We start from the raw sequence: 24,797 nt of genomic DNA on the forward strand, positions 1-24,797 counted from the left end.
AACTGCCTGTTACACAATGTTTTCATGACAAGTGAAGAGATCATGAAGGTTTCCAGGTCAGTAAACATGAGCCAGAAATAATTTAACACAGCATTACGTTTGCATATTAATAAACCACTCTTGGTGGTAATATTCCATTACAGTTGCTGTTTTTTAATGACTCACAAGTTGGTGACCTTTCTCCATAGAGTCAAGTGTAATTTGGGGTAAATTTAGTCATAGAGAGTCTTTACTTATTCATTTCCCAACACTTCTAAGGAAAATGTTGTTAATTTCTATAAGGTCCAATCTCTACGTCGTTGCATTGTACATTATTAACAAAGTAGCATTTACGTATTTGATAGCTAAGCAGTCAGTCAATAGCTACTTTCTGCCTGGTGTCCATATTTTCCAGTTTCCTAGCAACAGTGTTCCATATGAACATTAACTACTGTATATGAATAGCAAGCGCATCATGCATTCCCCTTACAACGTGGTTCACTGGTTCCATCAGAATGCATTATATGTATCATTATTTCTTAGTTTTGCTAATAAAATAGCAGCAAAGGTTTAAGGTATATTTTCATTCAACATCTATAGAGATCGAAGAAGCAACGCAGAGCATGAACACAGCGGTAGTTCAATCAAACTCAGAGCTGCATAGATGTTGTGTCTACGGGAATGTACTGTAATTGCAGATTCGAGCTTCTGCTGAAACAGACGATGAGTGAAAATAGCATGAAGTGAGCCCCATAACAAATAGATTGTCTGTCAGTTCAGCCAGCACAAAAACCCAAACCCCTACACTATACAGGACCCAGTGCTGATTATCTCACTCACAGGCTTAAGGTATATTCTCGTTCAGCATCTGCAAGGAATATACAACATTTTTTATTCCATATTTGTACAAATTTGTACACGTAAACACTAAAAGGTTTCTTTCTATTGTGTAAGGACAATCCTACCAATGTAACGTATCACAATGCTGACACCATACAGACATATCATTCAGTTCTATAAAAGAGATCTATATCACCTGCTCCGTTTTGGCCTTTAAAAGATAATAATGGGAGATTTAATATCTGGACACATCCCGGAGGCTCTACCTCCATTCTGAGCAGCCTACAGACTTAGGCCTTCAGGGAATAAACATGTGAAGGCAGCTGGAGAACTGCACTTCCCATGGCCTTTGGTTTGGAGCTGGCTATCTTCCACAGGCCGTGTCCACCTTTAAATAGTCTGCCCACCCACTGTGTGTATTATTAGCAAACTGTGCTTTACAATCTAAAACCAGCAAATAGGAGACTTAAGACTTTATCAGAGGTATTTGTTACTGTATTTCTGATCCTGGCCGTTTCAGGGCTATATGCTAAATAGTGGTTATAGCCATATGTTAACTGTTACACGATCTTCCTTTTTTGCAAAAATATCAAGTAAACATTGTGTGGGTCTCATAATAAGAGTTAGTCTAAGAGGTTACTGCAATATCATGCTAATAACAATGACATCTTATATCAATATCATCATCATAAACAATTAAATCAATTATCATGATATAAACAATTTGGTTCATAACACTTCAATCCAATGTGCATTATGCTACATGACTCCAGCACGAGCTCTACATGACAACTGAACTGACAAACCTACATAAACAATTATAAAGCCTGTTTCAATAGGCATCAGATGTCTTAAAACCTGCTTTCTTCAGTTTTAATGTTAAGGCAAGATAACACACCCAGGTTACATCACAGATATCTGTATACATAAAGTTGTGTCATGATGCTATATACAGTAACACTGCTACATAGTGACAGATATTACACTATAACAACAGAGTTATGTATATTGTTTCATACGTAAAGTCATTTTAACCACTTTTCCCATCACGTGTACTTTATGCTAGTGACAAAAAATGCTATTATGTTAGCCATTATGGTGTCTTTATCATAAAAACTATTAATAACAAACCTGATTGGTTTTATGAACAGACTGAGCAGCCTACAATATTAGGTCTTAACTATACTTCCCAGAATTCAGTGCAGCCACCGAGAACTACAACAACCTGTACTCTCTCACACTCACGCTCACACTCACCAGATTACTGATCACTCACCAGGACTCAATCACATCACCACTCTTACACTATAGATACACTATATTTAGTATAATTATATCACATAGTATGCTCTGTGTCTCTCATATACAAAGCCATCTGTATCGCTGTATCACCTAGTTTGCTTTTTCACACCTTTGCTCTTTCCTGCTCTGGTTTATACTCATAGTCTAACCTTTGACCACCTTTGTTTTTTGACCACATTTTGGGATTACTGTATATCTTTGTCCTATGTTTATCATCTGATTTCATCTTCTTGTTTCCTGACAAGTTTAACCTAAATGTTGTCACTTTACATCTAAAATAAAGACACTTTGCTATTTACTCCAAACCGATACTTTTTTTTTTAGATTCTTTTTTTTTTTTTAAATGTTACACATTTCTGAAAATGTTTGTTAACACATACAGTAACAGACTACGTTATGGCAGTGACATATAAACAGAGCCTGTATTCAATACAATATCTTAATCCAGAGCAATGCAGAGAATACCACAGCAGTAGTTTGATCAACTCAGAGCTGCAGAGATTTTGTATTCCGTACAGGATTTTAATTGCTTCTTAAGGATTCTGCAGAAACGTAGCCGGTAATTTCTAAATAACATGGAGTGAACCCCATAACAAATAGATCTGTCACTTCAAGCAGCACACCCGAACCCACACATCGAGCAGGACACGGTGCTGTTTATCTCACTCACAGAAACAAATGGTTTTAATAGTGGAACAGTCTGATTCATTAAAAAAATGCTAATCTCCCAGATATGACTGTGCCTTCAGTGCAATACCTGGATATACAGTATATTTAAAAATGTTATATAGCACAGCAGAGACTGTGTGAGGACTCACATAGAGATGCATCTTTAAATTCTCCTTATTAAAATCATAGCTTTTAGCTTCCTGTAGTACAGTATATCACAACAATGTAGAAACACCATATTCTGGAAACTTCCACCTTAAAAAGTAGTTAGTAGATTTTGTATAAAAGTAACATTTATTTGTACCTAAAACACACTGGAATATTTTTTGGTCATTTATGATGTTATAGATGTGGGTTCAGCTATGTTTAGTGTACAAAATATATACAGAAAACGGTGATTTGTATAAATACATTTAAGAGGAGCAAATTCATCTCTACATTCCTCTATGGTTTCCTTTACTAAGGCCATGCAAAGAAAGACTCACTTATTAACATGTGTTTTATATTAACACTGAGAACCTTAAGGCTGGCATATTTTAAGCTTACTTCTCCTAATGAAAGCCATGCTGTACGCGAGGAGCTCACTATTTTTAGCCAGCAAATTGATTCGATATGAGCATGTGTTCACACAGCTCTTATAGTAAAAACAATTACGTCTGAGAGGTTTTGTTTCTCACTGAGAGAAAGAGAACCATGAATGATACAGGTACAGTACATGTCCAAAACTGAATCATGCATTTTGGTCTAAAAAATATTTTAATTTTGGTAAAAAAAATTTTGATCATATAATACATCAAAATATTCAATAAAAACAATGAACAACACTCAACATACAAACATACACAAAATTATAACACTCTTTTTTAAGGAATAGCATGGATATTTGGGATGGACTTTTTGGAAGAACATACCGGAACAGCACCTTTTCTTATTTTGGACAATTGTGAATACACACCACGTCTTCTTTAGAAAATGTAATTGTACAGTTCATTTTAAATCCCAGCACTTTAAAGATGCATGCATTTTCAGTATTAGTTTCTTTATATAAGATGTGATAAAAGGATAGATCATTATAATGTGATGTGGAACAGTAGCTCAGTTTTTCGACTACTGATCAGAAAGTCATTGGTTCAAATCCCAGGTCCACCAAGTTGCCACTGCAGGGCCACTGAGCAAGGCCCTTAACCCTCAATTGCTCAGGTGTATAAACTGAAATAAGAAAAATGTAAGTCACTCTGGATAAGAGTGTCTGCTAAATGCTGTAAATGTAACGTTTTCAATTTGATCAAAATTTGAGCTTGTTTAATTTGGCCTTTTCATAAAAACAGCACAAATAACGTAAAATTGGTGAATAGATTTGGCCTAGCTACTGTTCCAGTTATTTAATTCTGGGTGACTTAATTGATTTCATTGAACATGTAAATAAATAAAATAGCGATTAGAAATCAAAAACAACATTGAACGTAATAAGTAAAATAATTGTATATTAATTGATAGTCTGAAGGGAGAAATCCTCAAAAAAACAACAGTTAAAAGAAGAATATAATCAGAAACTGAAGAATGCCGCAGTTTGGTGACGTCACTGGGTCGCTGCTTGATGCATTGAAAGTATGTGAGCAATATGCAACCAAACATTAAGTGTTATTTAAGGTATTTTATCTATTGTTTCATTTCTCACCTATAAATGGAATGGTCTGCCACCAAAGGTGGCAAGTATTTTAACACATTGAGATATCAGAAAATTATATTCCATTAAACCCAAATCTCTCCAGTGTATAGCACAATCAAAAGAACTATCCAATAGTATAGTCATTGTGGCAGGTCTATCCTAAATATTCATTCATTCATTCATTTCCTACCGCTTATCCGAACTTCTCGGGTCACGGGGAGCCTGTGCCTATCTCAGGCGTCATCGGGCATCAAGGCAGGATACACCCTGGATGGAGTGCCAACCCATCACGGGGCACACACACACTCTCATTCACTGACACACTACGGACAATTTTCCAGAGATGCCAATCAACCTACCATGCATGTCTTTGGTCCGAGGGAGAAAACTGGAGTACCCGGAGGAAACCCCCGAGGCACGGGGAGAACATGCAAACTCCACACACACAAGTTGGAGGCGGAAATCGAACCCCCAACCCTGTGTGAGGCGAACATGCTAACCACTAAGCCATCGTGCCCCCCATCCTAAATATTAAAGAATTGTTTTAATACTTCACCTTTGGATACCATTTCAGAAATTTGAGTCCTTTTTTTACCTAAACTTTGACTTACAGTTTCACATTGTGTTAAGTCTGCACAGCAGTTAATATTTCAGGACCTAGAGATAACTCTTTTTTTTCCACAGCCCAAAATACAAAATTTCTACCTGTTTTGTTGTGTCCATATTCAGTACTGAATTGTAGAAATGTAGACATGAGTGTAGAAACTAAGGGCTTTAAGAATGTGTTGTTTTTCAAGTATTTATTTTTGTACTTAACCGACTAGGGAAATATATTCACAGTAAATTTTTCATTAAAAAAAAAAAAAACAGTTAAAAGTAAATGGTGAAATCAAACTTAGTTCTGCTCTGAAATTTTGTTCATGTTTATAGTTTATATCAGCCATGTGGCCATAAAATAATTTATTTGTTTATACTGAAAGACAATGTATTTATTCTATGTCAATTTCATTCTGCCGACAGAACGGAATACCGGTATACTCATAAAAAGGGTTAAGCTTTAAGTCACCAAAAGGTTATAAGTGTAAATCCCATCTCCACCACTGTAGAGCCCCTAAAGAGCAAGAGCTATATATATAAAAAAGAGGGAAGCCTTCTGAGAACAAATCATAAAGAAATAGGACCCAAAATCTGATGGCAAATGCTGAGAGAAACCGAAACCCCTTCCACAATAATCAGTGTTCAGCTGTGCTCGCATGCTGCCCCCTTCTGAGAGCCCCAAACATAATTTACTGTGAAACACAACCCTCTCACGCCCACTGCCCTCCACTGTAACACACCATTAGCTAACTACATAGCTGGAGGACTCCTGGTGCCTTTGAAATGAAGTCTCTGCAGGCCGCTGGAGTGATTACAGCTCAAATTAAAAGCTATTGGTTACTGAGACGGAAAAAAACAAACAAAAAAAAAGGTTTTAAAGTGAAGGTCCAAAGGTCAAAATAGGCTAATCTTCCGAAACAGAGGCGTTGATAGGGTATGTCTTAGGGAGTGTGTTCTTGTCTTTTGTCTATTTTGTTGCAGGATTCCATATAAAACATTTTAGATGATATCTGGAGGGAGAGGAAACCCTTACAGTTTTTGTTTAATATGTAACACATAATGGAAAATATGGGACACAAATTCTCTGCATTATTTATTTTTTCAAAATTCAGTCATTTGTTCCACCGTGTAATGTCTCACATTGACCCGGACATGAAAGAAGGAGTTAATCTTTCACTAGACTGACGGCGGGTGGCGTTTCCTTGATGACACACACTCGTCTCTCACTTTAACTATTCATCAGGTGTTATGGTGTTCAGCACCAGCTGCCTCCGGAACAAGTCATTACAACGGAGTCAAACCACCTGCTACATCAATATCGCTCCTCAGATGTTCCATTTAATTAGGCCAAATCAAACGAACCCCATGAGAGTCACTCAGTCAAGCGCAGGCCGAGTGTAATCAGATATCTACTCACTGTTAACTAAAATCTTCGCCACTTACTGTATATGAAGAAAAACCAGAAGTGTCTTCTCGAAAAGAGAAAATGTAACTGAACTGCAGCAGTGTGGCCCTTGCATGATTGGCATGATCTCCACACATTTAACACCACAGTCATGCATGCAATAACTGTTTCTACAACCGCTGTTGTGCGGTGCACCTGCTGTAGGTCCCGGCGAGGTTCCTGTCAAACTGATTTGTACCTCGCCATTCATTTGACATTCAGAGACTAAGAATAGACTCTCACAGTGAGAGAACGGTCATTACAGCGATTATGCAAGAGCGTGTGTGGGTATTTAATTAAGTGATTGGTTTGGATATTTCATCCCTCAGTGGAGATCCTGAGAGGAGTGTAATGACAGGGTATAGAAAAATATGAAAAAAAAAATCATGAGGGGAAAAATAATGCAAATGGAAAAGTGGCATTGCTTACAGGACAAATAGAACTGACTTAAATTGAAAACTATAGAACTATTTCAGGGTGTCTTATGAGTATGGACATGTATCTGTCCTTCTGAGATGATGTAATGCATTATCATAAATGATCAGTGATTCAGTTTGTGAAAGATGCAAGTGGATGTGGTGAACGTGAGACATGGGAGGCTATACTTTCTTCATTGCAACTGATGGGCAGCGGGAGAAGCAGTAATAAATCTTAAGAATGATAATTCACTTTGTATAAAAATGTGGTATTAGATTTTACAAATACAGAAAAGTTGTATCTCCTCGGTAACTACTGCAGAAAATCACCAAATTGTAACTGATATACAGACACACAAAAGAGCAAATCCAAATCCACTGGATTAAGTGAGAAACTAGAAAGCACCATTGTTTATTTCTGTGTTTATATAAAAATCCCATGTCACTATTTACATATGTTCTATAATGTAAATGACTACATGTGAAACACCATAGAAATATTCTGGAACAAAATATACAGGCTCTAAAAATGTTAAAGGCAGGGTCTCCGATTTTTGAGAAATGCCGATAATAAACAAAAATCAAAACAATCGTGTAGCCAATGAACAGAACGGGGCGGGGCTTGTCAATATGCAGCGGAGAGAGTGTTCAGTGCGCATGTGTGACATTAGCAGAAATTGGTTTTAACATTGACATGGAGGATAAAAACAAAGAAAGAAAGTGAAGAAAGGCTTACGATAAGGCAAGAAGTAGGACCGTGTTAATATAGGATCAGCTTTCCAGCGCTGGAGAGAACTGAAGGAGCGGGATGTTGGCCACATATTCACAGATTGGAGTTTCCCGAGTCAATAACTCCTGAGCTAAACACTGTTACTACACAAATACCACCTCTTTTCTATCGTAGTAATGTAGAGAGGCAGCTACAACTGCCGAGGTTGCTTTTTTCCTTCTCGATAGGTGAGTAACGTTGGGTTTGCTTTGTTACACAGAACTACTATATGCCGTCCTTTGCATGATTATGCTTGAGTGTCAGTTTTGCTTGTTTGTTTATTTGCAATCGTATTGTTCTTCCCTTCAGCTATGATAGACACATTTCTTTCCATTATTTGCCTGGGTTACGTATGAATGTGTGGGCGGAGCTATAAATACAGGGGTAGGACCTGTTTGAGTTAGGGGCGTGTTTGATTTGGTGATTTCAAATGTCGACATTGGCTTTCAAAAATGTTCAAAAATTACAAAAACAAAGAATTACCATTGTTGAAATGTTTGCGTTAATAACCTGTGAGTATTAAGAATCTTTAAGCAACATTGTATGAACATATAGAAATATTACATAAACATGTCAGAACACTGTAGCAGCTTTTAACGATCATAGATTTTGGTTAAGATTTTGAGGAATAACAACATAGCGAGTGATTATCCCGCTTGACTTATCCCTCTTGACGCTAGTGTCCATTTTTAAAGTAACCTCATACTGTTTCAACACCATAGTCAACCAGCATACAGTCTAGCAGCTTTTGAATGATTTTAGATAAACAGTTTTTCCAAAGTGTCTTTTCTATTGCTAGCAAGATGCACAGACAAAGGCTAATGTCACTAACCATGGATTCCAGCCATACATCTTAAAAACCAGATATAAACCTGAAATTAGCACAAAATATTTAGCCACTGGGAAGGTGACAGAGATCTAGACATACTGTATACAATTATATCTGGATGTGTATTAGATCTAATAATGATTATTTAAAAATAACAACATCATGGCTGAATATTTTACTGAATCTGGCAACCCCATTTACTCTCCTGTCTGCTCTTCCTCCACTGCTGGAAATGTTCATAAAGGAAGTATTGGGCTTGCTCTAGAAGTTATTGTTGAAGTTATAATAACTATGGAAGCTAAGTGAGTCAGTCAGCATATTGCCCTAAATTTACACAACATCTAGAAAGGTCAGTATATTAAAGTAGCATCAGATTAGATCTGGCACATTGATATTTTTTTTGTTATTCAACAGATGTTTAATGTTTCAGCACAACTTAAAATGTATGGAGATGTGAATTAGGAGGTTATGAAGATTAATATTTCTTTAATGGCTGATGTAAATGTTAGAGCTTCATACATATTCAGTAGATATTTTATCATGGTCAGGTTCAGGTGGATCTGGAGCTTATGCTGGCACTGAATACAAGGCCAGAATACACCTAGAATGCCATGAATACTCATTCATATCTCAGGTCAATTTACAGTCACCAATCCATCTACCAACATGTACGTAGAAAGTGGGAGGAAACTGGAGAACCCAGAAGAAACCCATGCAGACACTGAGAGAACATCCACACAGCTGCCCAACGTGCACTTTAGAGCTGGAAAATATACCTACCAAAAATTATTTCATCGGCAGCTTCTCCTTATGAGACCACGAATGTTTCAGACAATGCTGCTTCAAATTCCTCCCAAATAAGGAAGACATGTCATCCAAACAGGACCGAGCATACTTCCAAACAATCCTACCTACACTGAAGGGTGAACAGCTATGCAGGATGTTAATGTAAACCCTAATAATAGGTTGGAATCAGAATCGAATCCAGCCCGAAACAAAAAACTAAAGAAAAATCTTAATCAATACTCAGTCTTACTGACACACGAGTAGGGCAGTTATTGGTTAGCTGGCATGTGCCAGTAATCAGTTATTTATTTAGTATATTTGTGGAACCTTCAACATCTCATGACTGCCGTGTATTTTGAATTCCAGTTTTTCTGTTGGGACTAGGTTTTTTTTCTCTTCGATGTTACACACAGTTTATCAAAACATGTTTTCTTTTATCAGAATTTATCAGATAAATGATACTTGAACAGATGGGATCTGAATAAATTCACGTCATTTACAGCACTTTATTTTGACATCGCTTTTAAATTATATCTCAGTTTTCTAGTGGAATCTTTAGGTAAAAAAAAAATTATATTACATGTAAATAGTTCCAGGAGCATTTTGTATTGGAATCACTGCTTTGCTGTGGCTGAATCTGAAATAATAATGTTCTTATGAACGGTATAGTGTAGTGTAAGCGGTCTGTAGCATGACGTTCATAATGTCTACAGTATGTTTACAGTTTAAGAATAAACTGTCTTTTAGCGGTATTATGATTAGAAAATCTACTCTCAATTATCAGAATTTATTTGTGATAAAATTATATAATGGGACCATTAGTCATATTAGAACAATAAAGCATATCTAAAGCATTTTTAAACAAACTGTGATAATATTGTTAAACCAAAAAAAGATAAACCAGATAAACCACATCAGCTAATGGTCATTAAGCTCCTTCATTATGCTTTACTGCAGCCAAATTCAGCAAAATAACAGTGCTTAGAAAAGGTGCTTATTTTGCTTCAAAAAAATCATCTTTAAGTCATATTTATATTATTAAGATAACATTCGACATAGCATTCTGGATTATTTTGCTTGTGCAAGCTATTTAGTAGTACCTCAAGTACTAAAGGCTACAGCAGAGTGCAGAGCCTTTTTCTCACAGAGCCCCACAGTTATGGAACATCTTTCCAAATAGTAAACGAGACTCAGACACAGTCTCGGTGTTAAAGTCCAGGCTAAAAGGAAATTTTTTTTTAGTCAAGCTTTTTATGAACAGCTGTACTTAGGTAAAGGAGTAGATCTGGAGGGTTCATGGGCATAGATTGTTTGGTGAACTGGGACGTCTGGATGTTGTCGGCTTACCTCCCTCGCAAGTCGCTCAGGTTTGCAGACTGTGGAGCGGTGGGACGCTTTACATCCCAGGAAGCCCTCATGCCTGTCACGCCTTCTGGCTCTAGCCTTTTAGTTATGCTGTCATAGCTAGTCTTGTCGGGAGTCCTTGTCTGCACTTTGCACATAATTTACATTGTCCAATCTCCTGATTACAATCATATCTAACAAATTTTTCTTTCTCTTTCTCTCTCTCTTTGAGCTATATATGCCACTCCCATGAGCTCCCAGTGTTCCGAGTTCCTAGTCTGATTAACTTTCTTCTTACGGAGCTAATTCGTCAATCCTGACGTTCTACACCTGGAGGGAGTCTCGTCGTCTGGTCATTATTTATTATTATAACAGTATTAATATTATTATAATTTAATTTTTCTCTTCTGTTTCTATATTTCTCTAAAGCTGCTTTGAGACAATGTGAATTGTTAATGTGAAATGTTTGTATGACAGTGCAAGATCTCAGGTACTGTGAGCCCAGAACCACAGAGCAATAAACAGCTGCAGCTGTGAGTGACATGATGAAAGATGTATACGATAAGTTTGTGTCACTGTCTGCAGAATATTCGCTATGATGTTCTGAGTCTTTGTGCTGTTTTGAAATGTTGGAATGAATTCGTTTAATCCAACATAACAACAAGCAAGGCTAAAGACCAAGCCATGCACCGAGCTCATGTGCCCAACTCAATGGTAGTCCTAGGATTTGACCTCATAAGTCTCCAGTCATTTTTGAGATGTTTCTATAAAGGACCAGGCAGAAGGAAACGGTTTTACTGCCTTTCAATGTTGTGACATACTGTATCATTACCGTCTGCAATCTCGTCAAACAGCAAACATAGCACTAAATCTGAGGTGATGTTTAATAACTTTACTGTCATCTAAAGTTATGTCATATTTGCATTGGTACTGTGCATCTCTGTAACGACAAAAAAGATGACCAACTGTGACTGAAGAAAGAGAAAACTGAACAATAATGTTTCCAAATTCAAATCAAGTCACCAAACACCAAACCTGGCACCTGACAAGAGATAGATAAACAAGCTGGATAAATAATGAGTTCAACAAAAATAAGAAGACAAAAGTGTCGTGATAAAAAAAATTGTTTGTGTGAGCCCTTAACTCTCAATGTCTATTATTCGTCAAAACGCAGAACCCGGTGGAGATGCTAGAAGGTGCATATGAGGCTGAGGTTTTAGAGATTTGGCGTTATCTCAGTGACAGGTGTCTTGCTCAGAGGCCCAACAGTGAGTCACAGAGAGGATGGGCGTTACAGCAAAAACACCATGACATGAAATCCAAGTAACAACAATGCATAGTCATAGACATACACTGAAATATAGGAAAATGTGGACAGTCAGATTGAAGAAAAATATTACGTTTCTCAACAAAACGTGATTTTAAATAAAAATGTTTAAACTTTTGTGAAATCTCACGAGGATGCCGGAAACTAATGAATAACTATAGTATTAAATTTTAGCAATTAAAACTTGTTGTGTTATGTGATGTCGTGTCATGTTAGAATAGTGCAGTGGTAACGTGTCTGCTTTGAAACAACAGCACTGTGGGTTTGATTTTCAGCTCAGGTGTGAGTTCAGATTTAGATTTAGAACTTCGAACATTTACATTCAATTTATATCGGATGTACGAAAACCGATTGCGTTAATGTTACTCAATTCAATCAGGTCGAACCGATACACACATATGAATTAAGTAAACAAACGTAAACACTGTATTTTTTTTTTGTGTGTGTGTACTGACAATTCAACAGTGACATTCTCAAAAAGCTCTACAACAGATTACATATGTCATATTAATATACATCATAATATCAAGATATTATTCAGTCATACTTGGAACCTTCTGGAAAGAAGAGCAGGACATTAACCAGTTCAGTATTTCCCCCATGGCCCATATTTGCTACTGTCTGATGGCATGAGCAAGTGATTCAGTCCCAATACAAGCAGACACAAAGAACAAGCCAAAATGTAAAACTATTCCTCTGAAGAATGCCAAACAAGGTGGCACATTTGTATCATGTTGGCATAACACAGACGGTCGAGTGATCATGGCTGAATACCACTACCACAAAAGTCAGTTCCCTGAAGTGTCATGGGTGAATAATTTATACCAACTGATTGATAATTGATGAGCGCTCATAGAAACAGGTCAGACTAGAAGTATACCTGAACACAATCGCCTCACTGCATCAGTGTAAGATAGTGTTTCAGCTACTGTTCACCGTAATGACGCCAGGTGAGGATCTGTAAATAAACTGTGGGCTGAATGGAATTAATAAGTGCGTAGTTCAATGTTTTTGGAAAAGACTGCTCATCACTTATTCTGTGCATTCCTCTCATCGTCACTTCCTTCTCACCAGCACCAACCTACTACTAAATTAGATTATGATCAGATCGTGGTTTATTATACTGTATGAGTTATCATTATTAGTTAATAATGAACGGTGTATTAACTGAATTCAAATGTTACTCATATGACGTTTGTACTGTAGACATAATTCACAACATACAGTATTGTACACTTGTACATACAGATAACAGTCTATATTTCTAGATTTACATAGTCTATCTGCTGCATAGTTTTAATTTATGTGTGTGTTTTGTTTTTTATTACTTAATTTTAATTTTTTACATCATTTCTTTTTTTTTTGTATTGTCAGCCATCAAAGAAAAAAATTGACAATAAATGCTTTAAATGTAAATCTAAATATAAAACTCTGAATAAAATTTGTTACAAAACAACGCAGTGATTGTCTGATTGTCCGTGTGTATTTTGAGGCAAGATTAAGATTAACAAGGCTGGTTGAGATTTTAAAGTGTAAAGAGAAAAAGGTTTTCCTGTTTCTAGGCCAACCTTCAGTGAAGCGGTCATGAGCCCAGGCTAGATGAATGGCTCATGAGGGTTCAGTTCTCCATTCAAGTTCAAAATGAAACCATGAAATACGTTTACTTGATCAAAATTTGATGTTGAAAAATATCAACCTATGCATTGTTTACAACTCTTATACTGTGGTAAGTTACGATTTCTCCTAAATCTTTTTTAACATATCTTGGAGCTTCTACAGACATTCTGGTTAATAACAGAAATTGTCTTTTATGTAGAGGGCTTCTGGCTACTAGATGCTTTTATTCATGTATGTTTGCTAAAATGCCAGTCATGCAAATAAAAAGAGAAAAAGGAGAAAAGTAAAATTCAAGGAAATGCATGACAATGTTTTAAATAACTTGTCAGAATAAATTTTATATAGTTTAATTAAGCTTAACAGTTTGCAAAGGTCAAGTGATTTGAAAGTGATAGCTTAATGGTTACAGAACAGTGCAGAAGGTTGTGAGTTCAAATCCCAGCACCACCAACCTACTGTACCACTGCTGGACCCTTGAGCAAGGCTCTTAACTGCACAGTTGTCTACATATTATAAATATAACCTGTCTGCCAAATGCGAATATATATGCAGGGTGGACTTGCTTGTTGGTATTAGCATTTGTATTGTAGGATAACTCTGTGGTCATACTGGCCTCTTTGCCCCCAACTTGCTACGTCAGTTTCTGACAGTTGGTTTTCTTGGTTGATTTCTGATAATAGCCTTCATCATCATCACATGTGCTCTTTTCTGATTAACAACAAACATCTACAAAAATATAAAAAAATACGATCCTTTCACTGACTCGACTGGTTTCAATAGCTGCCACATTGCTTTAATTCTGTCTTTGCGTAAAGTCGTAACCTGTGCAGCTTTATCACGTTGCCTGGATCTACTTCCGCAAGAGTCTCCCTCAGGTCACTGTAAAGGATCAGCTTATAAATCATTAAAAATTAGTTTTGGAGGATTGTTGCATTGTGTTACTGATAGTGTAAATTCAGACTAAGAGCAAAGCTCAAAGATACAGTATTCTTTACAGAAAAGCTAAAATCTAAATGAAACTGTTCATGTCTTTGGATCTTTGCCAAATTCCACCAAAGGGCAGCAACATTTTCCTACCTTATGTTTTTTTTTACTACATCAACCTCCTCTCTGAGGTGTTTGTGAAAGTGAACACAAAAATAGGCATGGCCTTGAAGGAGCACGACCACCACACTAACCCCTCTAACACCCACCACACCAACCCCTCTAACACCCACCACACCAACACCAACTAATGTGGGAGGGCAACTCATGATTTTACATCGCTACGTTTACACACCTTCAACTGAATTAAAATCACATTAAAATACAGATTTAGCTCGGTAGCTAATCCATAACCTCATGTAGTTCTTTTCAAAACAAAACTTAGCAGATACGAATCTAAAAACAAATGTTATTATAGGAACAAAAACGAACAAGACACAAGGATTAGCAAGCCCTGTATCCTAAATCCTGACGATGGGCCTTGGAACATATTCAGGATCAGACAATCTCCTAATTATTGTACAACACTTAACCCAAGCAGGCACAAATGTAGGCCAAGGCATTCAAGTTACCACCTATGATTTACCAAGTATGTTATAATTTTCTACAGCTTCAATCTTGTGATGAAATTTCCAGCTTTTTTCCCCCTTCATTCTCCTACTCCTGTGTTCACAGGATTTTGTCTTGTCTTTGCCTGCTCAAGTGACATTGTGGGAGGTGAGTAGTCCGCCATAATGGCAGAATAATTGCATAATTGCATAATTTAAATCATGCTTGTTTTTCGAACACCTAACGTTTAAAAGCCAATTCTCATCCATCAAGTAGCTTGTTTCACTGAGAAATATGTGACTTGTGGGAAACATTTCTAAATAAATTGCCATAAAAATAAAAATTCAATCGTCAGAAGTTGCCATAAAAATAAAATCTGAAATAAAAAGTAAATGCCATGAAAAATGACAAACCAAAACCAAAAACAATCTCAGTTCCCTTAACAAATGCTGAAATTTGTTTCCTCAAAACCTACAGCAACCCTAAAAAGGACAAAAATAAATCTGTTGCCATTGAGTATATGAATTAAGGCTACACGTTAGATCGTATCATATTATATGGTGTTCAAGGGCACACAGGAAGAAGGTAAAGAGCTTCGCAATCACATTCGGCACTGAGTTGAATAATTGAGGTCAGGATGTCACAGGTAGATGACACTGAATCTACAGCACTAGAGACTGAAGGTCAGCTAAAGAGATTCAATTACAGCCATGTACAACCAAACACCACCGGAGCAAAGGATACATGCGTAGGTCCTTAAAATAGGTTTATACACAGCGGGACGTAAAGCCAACACGTTTTATTTAGCTAGCTAATACATTTTTGAGGTATTCTAGCAAATGAAGTGAGTACTCTGTGTTTTGCGACTTTTCTTATAACCAACCGAAACAAAGCATATTATTCTACAGATGACATTATTTTTATAATCAAAATGTAGTAATTCTGTGATATATTTTAATATTAAACTAAAATTTTCATTTTTTTTACATGTTTTGAAAGGCCGACATAAAGATGTGCTACACGACGATATTCCTGATTTTAAAAATCAATTTAGAATTTTCACTCATCTAAAACATATATAAATCAGCAGCATACCAGTAATAAATATTTACCAAGTAAGAAATAAAAGACAACAAGGCATGCTGTTATAAGAAAGCGATCATGACATAGAGGTGCATTGTAGCCCAACAATGAACAGGAGTTGCTGTTACCGCTCCAAAGTTGTTTACTTTGCAATAAACACACACTGGGATGGTTATTTATTTATTTATTTATTTATTTATTTATTTATTTATTTATCTCTTTTTTTTGCCATTTATCCTTTAAACAGTGCTGCATTGCATTTTTATAGGTATATGTTTCTATAGTTCAATTAGAATACCGATTAACGAACTGATACAAAAAAATAATAATAAATAAATAAAGATTTCATGGGTCATGAGGGAAAGTCCACGAGGGCATGCAGGATGCAGGTTTTGGATGCAGCTCTGGTGACAAACTGCCACTGTCCATTTTCCTTGCTGTAGATCATCTGATCCACTTCATTAGCTAATTAGCAAACCTTACAAGGAACCACATCAGCTATGCTGGCAGTTAGGATCACCTGAAAGTGTTCAGGTCAGTGGGTCAGCAGAACCAGAGCTCAAAATACCTTGCTTAATGAATTTCGTATTGTTAGATTAACTTTCATTCTTATACGTACAGCCGTATATTGGCACGGACACAACTTTCTGCTTGTGATCTTTTTTTAATTATCCTACATGACACATTTCGATTAGCATTCTCTACATGTACACTAGACGTTGGCTAAAGGCATTAAAACAAAAGCGTACACCTGCAGCACGATAACAACCCGACAGCAGTCAAATGTCATCCGAGCTTAATATAACAGGCATGCTTATTAACAGTTTTTTTACTCTATGCCTGTGTGTGTGAAATTCTTATGCAGATTATGTGGTCCTAGTGACTGCGCCTGCTGAGCAATACAACACAGCACACACACATACAGTGCGGCCTGGAAGCAAATTAAACACAGACACATTTTTTTGTCGTTTGGGTGCGTTGTCCAGAACATTGGATTTATAATGAAAAAGTGCAGAATGTCAGCTTTAATTTTATGGTAGTGACCTCTATATTAGCTCAACCACATAAGAACTGCAGCCCTTTTTATAAACAGACCCTCCATTCCTAAGGATCAATGGTTATGGGTCATTTGGCCTACATGGTTCGTGTTCAGTGATTTATCCTTGCATCCCTTTAACATACATAGTGCTGGAAGGTTCAGGGATGATACTAGATATAACTATGGCATCTTTAGCCTCGGCATATAAAATATTCCATGACAAATTGATAAATCATTTAAAACTTGTAGACAAGTGGGCTATAAGCTTTAGCCATCCAATTCTAGACATTTTCGTCTTAATGCACTGTGTTCAAGTCTTATGTCTCAATCGCAGCATTTGTTTGACAATTCATGTTGGCATCCGTGTATGATCAGTATCATTACTGTAAACAGACCATCACTATGAACCACTCACAAGTCTCACCTGCACTGTCTGCATTCGAAACAACCAAAAACGTCACTGCAGTATCTAATGTGAACAACGATTGAAGACTGGAGGATTGACAGTTGTCCATGATTAGCACGAAAAGCTCAGAAGATGCCAAATGCAGTTTTTTAATCAGGAAATAGCATAAAAATATAATACGTGGGAAGACTAGAATTGTGTTTGTGTTTTTAATAGAAGTGCCAACATGGTTAATATCGGGCCTTGGTTATCAATCTTTAAGTACAGTTTTGTTAAAATGTTTGTGAACTACAGCAGTCAACCAATATACAAGTTTTTTACTCGTGTGTATGTTCATTCATTAATTTTCTACCGCTTATCCGAACGTCTCGGGTCACGGGGAGCCTGTGCCTATCTCAGGCGTCATCGGGCATCAAGGCAGGATACACCCTGGATGGAGTGCCAACCCATCACAGGGCACACACACACTCTCATTCACTCACGCAATCACACACTACAGACAATTTTCCAGAGATGCTAATCAACCTACCATGTCTTTGGACCGAAGGAGGAAACCGGAGTACCCGGAGGAAACCCCCGAGGGACGGGGAGAACATGCAAACTCCACACACACAAAGCAGAGGCGGGAATCGAACCGCGAGCTTGGAGGTGTGAGGCGAACGTACTAACCACTAAGCCACCGTGCCCCCATGTGAGTATGTTGATGATACAAAATCATCCATAATTTACCAGAAACATGCATGACAAAGCTAATTTGCATTGGGTTACACCCAAAAAACTCCATAAAAGGAATGGCTCACACTCCTGAAATGAAGCCTAAACAGCAAACACACTTACTCAGACATAGAATTTAAAGTTAAAAGCTAATGTCTGACTCGTGTCTAAGCCAATAAATATATACAGTACAGGACTATTATTTAACAACATAACAAACCCTTTAAAAAGAACAAAAAGTTGAAACTAAAAAGCCGAAATACAGTAAAGCAAAGAAGAAGATGGAGAGAAAATAACTGTACCCTGTTGCTTATGGATATCAAGGATGTCATGACGAAAAAGTAGTATAATTTTTTTAAATTGTAAACATAGCATCATGGAGGTTTCGATGCTGCGACAGAATGAGCTGATACTATGTTAAGGTGTCACAGGAAGTCATGCAGCACACAAGGAAGTATGTAACACACTGGCCACTAATCAGTCCCTTCATACTGCAAGATCATTGCAAGAACATAGCGTAGCAAACAGAACGAATTTGTACACTGAATAACATCTTTTTTTTTTTTTTTTCTTTTTTTTTTTTTTACAGTGGCATTTTTAATGTATGGATTTTCTCAGGAGGCCGTGTTTTCTCGGGGGTGGGGGTGGGGTACTTATATCCACCCTAAGAAACAGTAAAAAAAACAGCAGGGTCTTACTGCTAATTAAGTGAATTGGCTTTTACACCAGGCAGTTATTAATCATGACTAACAGTAAAACGTATTTTTACGGTATTTAATTTTTAAACATATTTCATTCCCGTCTCATTTTAGAATGCAATCAAAATAAACTCTAAACCAGATGTTGGCACCTCCGTGTTTATTAGGAGAATAACACACCTGTAAAATAATTAGAAATCAAGTGATCTTCTGAACTCACAATAAATTATATTCCACAAATCCCCCATCCCTATAAGCAGGGAGTGAAACTTAAACACAAACAGAGACTACACTTTGCCTCCACGATGCTTTTCAGTGCAGCTTATAGAGACATAAATAGACTCGCGAAGCTAATCCAAACAGCAAAATACAATATTATGTCATACAGAAGCAACAGTCAAAAAGTCATGCAAATATCACAAGCAAGCCAGGCTAGACTAAACAAGGGCACAGGCAGGACTGTGGGTGCAGGAAGCCAGAATTAAGCAGACACAAACACAAAGCAGAACAAGTCATGTGCAAGGAAAAGCCACACCGCTAACAACTGCACCGGCAAATATCGTGTCCCAGCTGATTACATATACACATATGCTCATATGGTGTCAGGGCTTTGTAGTGTTGTCTGGATTCTCAGTGGACATTTTCCCTGGATAGCGTGCTTTATTATTATGCACAGTGCACTGTAAATCAGGCATACACACCATGCACAATGCTACTACACTAAGTACCACATGGCATAACGATTTCTTTCAAGGTGTCAAAATAGACTATATTTATATACAAATCTAACACAAAATCTTGTTTAATGACCAATAAACTGTGTGAAAACAGCCATGTGTAAGTGGTGTGACCAGACACTAAAGGTTGACAATTTGGTCACGGCAAATTTTTTTTATATTTAAACATTTTTTTTAGACTTTTCCATAAACTGCATGTAGAAATATCAAAGAAATCAAAGAATATTCCCCTTCTTCTGTAGACCAGCCATCACCACACTATCTGAAGCTCCACCCACCTCATATACATGTTACAACTGGGGCAACACATCAAATCAAACTGAATTCTTTACACCAAATTATTTTTTACTTAGATTCTGAACCCGAAGATATTAAATCTTAAGTTTTCTTCTTAAACGGTAAAGAAAAGGGTTTCTAACAAACTTTGCTGTCAGATTCTCTTGAGTGCATGTGCACAATGAAATATGTACAATATATGTACAAATTTGCACATATTTAATACTAATAAGGTTTATTTAAATTACGTTTCTTTGTTTTTCTTTTATAAATGAAAATGGACAAACAAGGAATTTTTTTTTTCACTTTTTTCATTTTTTTAATTAAGACAATAAAATAAATGATTTCTTTCAATTCTTTACTGTTAAAGGGCATGTCATCTAAACTAAAAGGCTTGATTTTAGGTTTTGTTAAACATGCACAATTTTTTTAGTAAATTAAACCTTGTTTGCATGAGTTAGCACTCATATTTTAAAAAAAAAAAAAAAGGGATACCAATAGGAATAATAATACTGAATAATACTGGAAGAAGAATGTGTGCTGCTTTAAAAAAAAATAAATCTCCACTAGTGTCTTGCCTTCATAGAGAAAATCACTTTCAGCATTTCTACAGTAGTTTAGTGGTTTCAGGTTGCTAGGTAATTTATAATGTCGGGATTAAGTGACAGCGGGTTACTATAACATGTTTCAGGTGCACTTACACTAGAAAGTGATTATATGGAAGAGTTTATATAGTAAATGAGTAAAGACTGGGTCCTAACACACAGAGCCTGTACAGCACACTGAACAACCAACTGCAGCAAAGATCATAACAACAGAGAGTACTGGATCAATTTCCCCCCAAGTTATATTGCTGATGCACCACCATGCTGGATAGTCGTGACAGTGTTACATAACAAGGACATCCTGAATTCCAATCTGACCAATCTCATTACACTTTCATGCCCACATATCAGATAAGTATCCAGTCTAGGTCTACATAAGATAGTGGGTCAAATCTGATTTTTGTTCAAACTGCTTTTGATCTGTCCCATTTAGGGAACTGGAACTTTTCCAGATCTAATGCCCTGTAATGTGAACACAGCTATTGTTTCAATTTAAATCATATGTGCTGTATTTTGGACAACAATATAAACATATATTGATCAAGCTTCAAATAGCAGCAGCAAGGTACCGGTATCATCATGACTTCTTTCAACATGAAACATGTTCATCATACACCAGACCTTCAGTTAACTGAACTATTAAACCTATGATTGTACGATCAAGTACTAGCATCATGCTACCTTAAAATCCACACTAAAATTACTTCAAGCTTTACAGGGCAGTAAAGCACAGTATTCTTCACCTTTCTTGTATTGGTTTTGTAAATATGTCAAGACTATTCTGATTTACAAAAGCTAAATTACAAACAGGTTTATGCTAATTGTGTTTTTCAAAGCCCTGCGATGGGTTGGCACTCTGTCCAGGGTGTATCCTGCCTTGATGCCCGATGACGCCTGAGATAGGCACAGGCTCCCTGTGACCCGAGGTAGTTTGGATAAAGCGGTAGAAAATGAGTGAGTGAGTGAGTGAGTGAGTGAGTGAGTGAGTGAGTGAGTGAGTGAGTGAGAGTGTTTTTCAAGTCCAGCCTAAAAATGGATATGATTTTACTCAAAAATCCTTTGAATTTATACCAAAGCCCCCCACCCCAATTTGGTCCCAAGACTTAAGTATACATTTTCTATAACAGAATGTAGTAGGAATTCATGTATTGAAACTTAATTACAGTTGCACTGTGCTCACATAAGGGATGACGTGAGAGATAAAGACAAGTATTTGCAGATAGACCTAACTGTAAGTTTACTGTGAAAATGAGAACCTTGTGTCGTACACATAACTCTACAGATGAATGTATAAAATTAGTTGATGACTGTATAAAATGGGCACATTCATAGATAGTGATTTATATTCACTATAAAAAGCTGCACAAAAGTACAATCTCAAACCTTAGTACTAAATCTTTGTACACCAGATGTAATTTCATTTAAAAAATCGACATCTCCATACGACTAGAGTTTGACCTTCTCATGCTGAGGTAATGATACGTGGAGAGGCGTCTTATGTATAAAACGAACCCTGACAATTGTGTAAAGCACATTTATTATTGAAACTGAACTTTAATCCAGCACCTTAATGTCACACCAAGCATGACTGAAGAACCAATATGTCTGCTCTGGCTATTGACTTCATTCTATAAACACAACTGGCCAAAACGTTTCAATAAACTTCTGACAATGATTGTTGAACAATCAATAAAATATAAAACAATCAATAAACTCAAAACAATCAATATTCTGTCTAAGATAAAATCTGTCTTTTAGAAAATTTTGACCAAATATGAATTCGAGGTTTTTGCATAGCTATGCAAAGTTACTCTTATCTATATTTGATCTAGGATAAAATGTACCCATTTAATACATTTAATACAATCTGTAGAGTTGTGTGTATGACACAAGGTACTATTTTTCACAGTAAACTTACAGTTAGGTCTATCTGCAAATACTTGCCTTTAACTTTCACGTCATACCTTATGTGAGCACAATGCAACTGTAATTCATTTTAAAATTTTATGTGAGCAAAATTACACTTCTTATGTATATAGTAGTTTCAATACATGAATACATGAATGCCTCATATATTCTGTTATAGAAGATGTATAATTAAGTCATCGAACGAAAATACAGGGGGGCAGGATTTTGGTATAAATTCAATGGATTTTTGAGTAAAATCATATCCATTTTTAGGCTGGACTTGAAAAACACAATTAGCATAAACCTGTTTGTATTTTAGCTTTTGTAAATCAGAATAGTCTTGACATATTTACAAAACCAATACAAGAAAAGTGAAGAACACTGTGCTTTACTTCCCCTTTTAAGCTTTTATGAGAATATATTTTTTGCACAGCCGTTTATTTAGCATCAAATAAACTGTATTAACATGGTGCACGACTGCAACACTGCAAGTTAAACTACACTTCTGTGCAGTGAATATCAAATGTTTTCTACTGATTTTCACAACTACTGGTCACAACTTTCTATTTAATAAATGTGTAAATATATAAAATAAAATAAAAAGGATTTTAAAATTAAAATTGCATTAAAATTAGGATTTTAATGCAGAACACCGAATAATTAGTACAGTGTCTGAGTTTTTCTCCTCTACATCCTACACCTGAGCATACTGGCACCAGTGTTCCAGAAGACTTTGTTCCATCTAGGGCACAGAGCAACGTCCCCTGACAGTGCAATAAGAAATAATGAGAGTCTCTAAGATGCTTGTGAAACCAACCACAACAAAAAGGAGACGCTTCACATCACAAGATGCATTTCAGTCTATAAGACTAACAACTTTGTAGAACGATTTAAACAGACATTTTTTACAGAGTGGAGAAGCTCTATGGGACTCCTGGCTCAAAACTCCTAATATTCAACCTTAGAACCTTTTGTTTAGTAAAACAGCATAGTATAACTGTCTTATACACACTGGATTTCCCAAACAAACATAGCTAACTTTTGGTAGGAATTGCATACAGTTTTATCATAATAGCATCTCATGCATCTGAAAATCTCAACATCATACAATTATAGCTTCAGCTCAGAGTTTATGCGAATAGAAAGTACAACAAGACCAGTTTCTGGATATAAAACAAAATGTTAGATATGGAAATGCATCTAATTCATCCAAAACGAAAGCATGCATCTTTTAAAGATCAATTTCTTATCTAATCTGATCAAAATCAGCGGCTCTGTGCTGCACGTGCTCACATGAAAGCATGTCCAGCTCGCGCGTGCCGCAGCGAGTCCGCGTTGCATTGCCTTACCTGAGTCTGAGAGCGCGTGCACAATGTGCGCGTGTGTGTGTGCGCGTGTGTGTGTCCGCCGTCTGAGATCTGATGCCCAGTTTCACATCGCCTCCTCCTTGCGCGTGTCCTACAACGCACCTGACCCAGATCTTTTTTTTTCCCTTTTAACAAAACAACAACCTGCAAGAAAATCACTACATATTAAAGCGGCTTTTTTTTTCTTGCAGTTTGCAGCGTGCACATTGAGAGACGGTGCATCCACTTCAGTCCTTTATGTTTCTCTAAACGCTGTGTTACTTTGACATGAAGTAAAGATCAACGTCTCGCGCTCTTTTCGACTTTCTTTTTCCACGTCCGCGAGCTCACGTGCGTGTTCCAGCACAACGTCACTTTAGACGCTCGAGGAAAGCGAAGGTACCGGATGGTGATGTGCAGGAAAGTTTTTAGTGACTCTTTTTGCTTACCGCTTCTTTTCCTTTAGTATTTTATGCAGTTCCGCGTGCTGTTTGTGTCCCCGCTAGAGATCCTGTGAGAGAGAGGGGGAGAGAGAGAGAGAGAGAGACTAGGAAAGAGAGAACAACAGTGGAGTAGATTTAAGGGACTGAGATTTTCCATTACGTACTTTATTGTGCAAAGCCTGGGGGGAGGGGGGGGTATAGAGAGCGCTCCCCAACAACACACAGGTCTGCAAGCGCGCGCGCGCACACACACACACACACACACACACACACACACACACACAAAATACAGTGCTTTTTTTTCTTATGAATTTAAGGGGTGATATGAGTTGAATATATTCATACATACTGTATATATCCGTGCAAGTCTATATACCACATCTCACCGGATCAATCATGTTGCACTGTCTTTTTGTCCTGC

At 36.9% G+C, this 24,797-nt stretch overlaps 1 protein-coding gene across 2 annotated transcripts in view; it reads right to left on the bottom strand.

Moving 5' to 3' along the window:
* Positions 1 to 24,516, bottom strand: part of atp2b2 (ATPase plasma membrane Ca2+ transporting 2) — a 159,450-nt gene extending 134,934 nt beyond the window's left edge. Inside the window, exon 1 of one of the 2 annotated variants that reach the window (XM_027165455.2) lies at positions 24,383 to 24,516. The gene's annotated coding sequence lies outside the window, so the exon portion shown is untranslated. Of the gene's footprint in view, positions 1 to 23,936; positions 24,164 to 24,382 lie in introns of those variants that run through there. The other variant, XM_027165456.2, reaches the window with a different exon arrangement.
* Between the last annotated feature and the right edge of the window lie 281 nt (positions 24,517 to 24,797).

Source organism: Tachysurus fulvidraco, chromosome 2 (assembly GCF_022655615.1).
Source record: "Tachysurus fulvidraco isolate hzauxx_2018 chromosome 2, HZAU_PFXX_2.0, whole genome shotgun sequence".
Classification (NCBI taxonomy): Eukaryota; Metazoa; Chordata; class Actinopteri; order Siluriformes; family Bagridae; genus Tachysurus; species Tachysurus fulvidraco.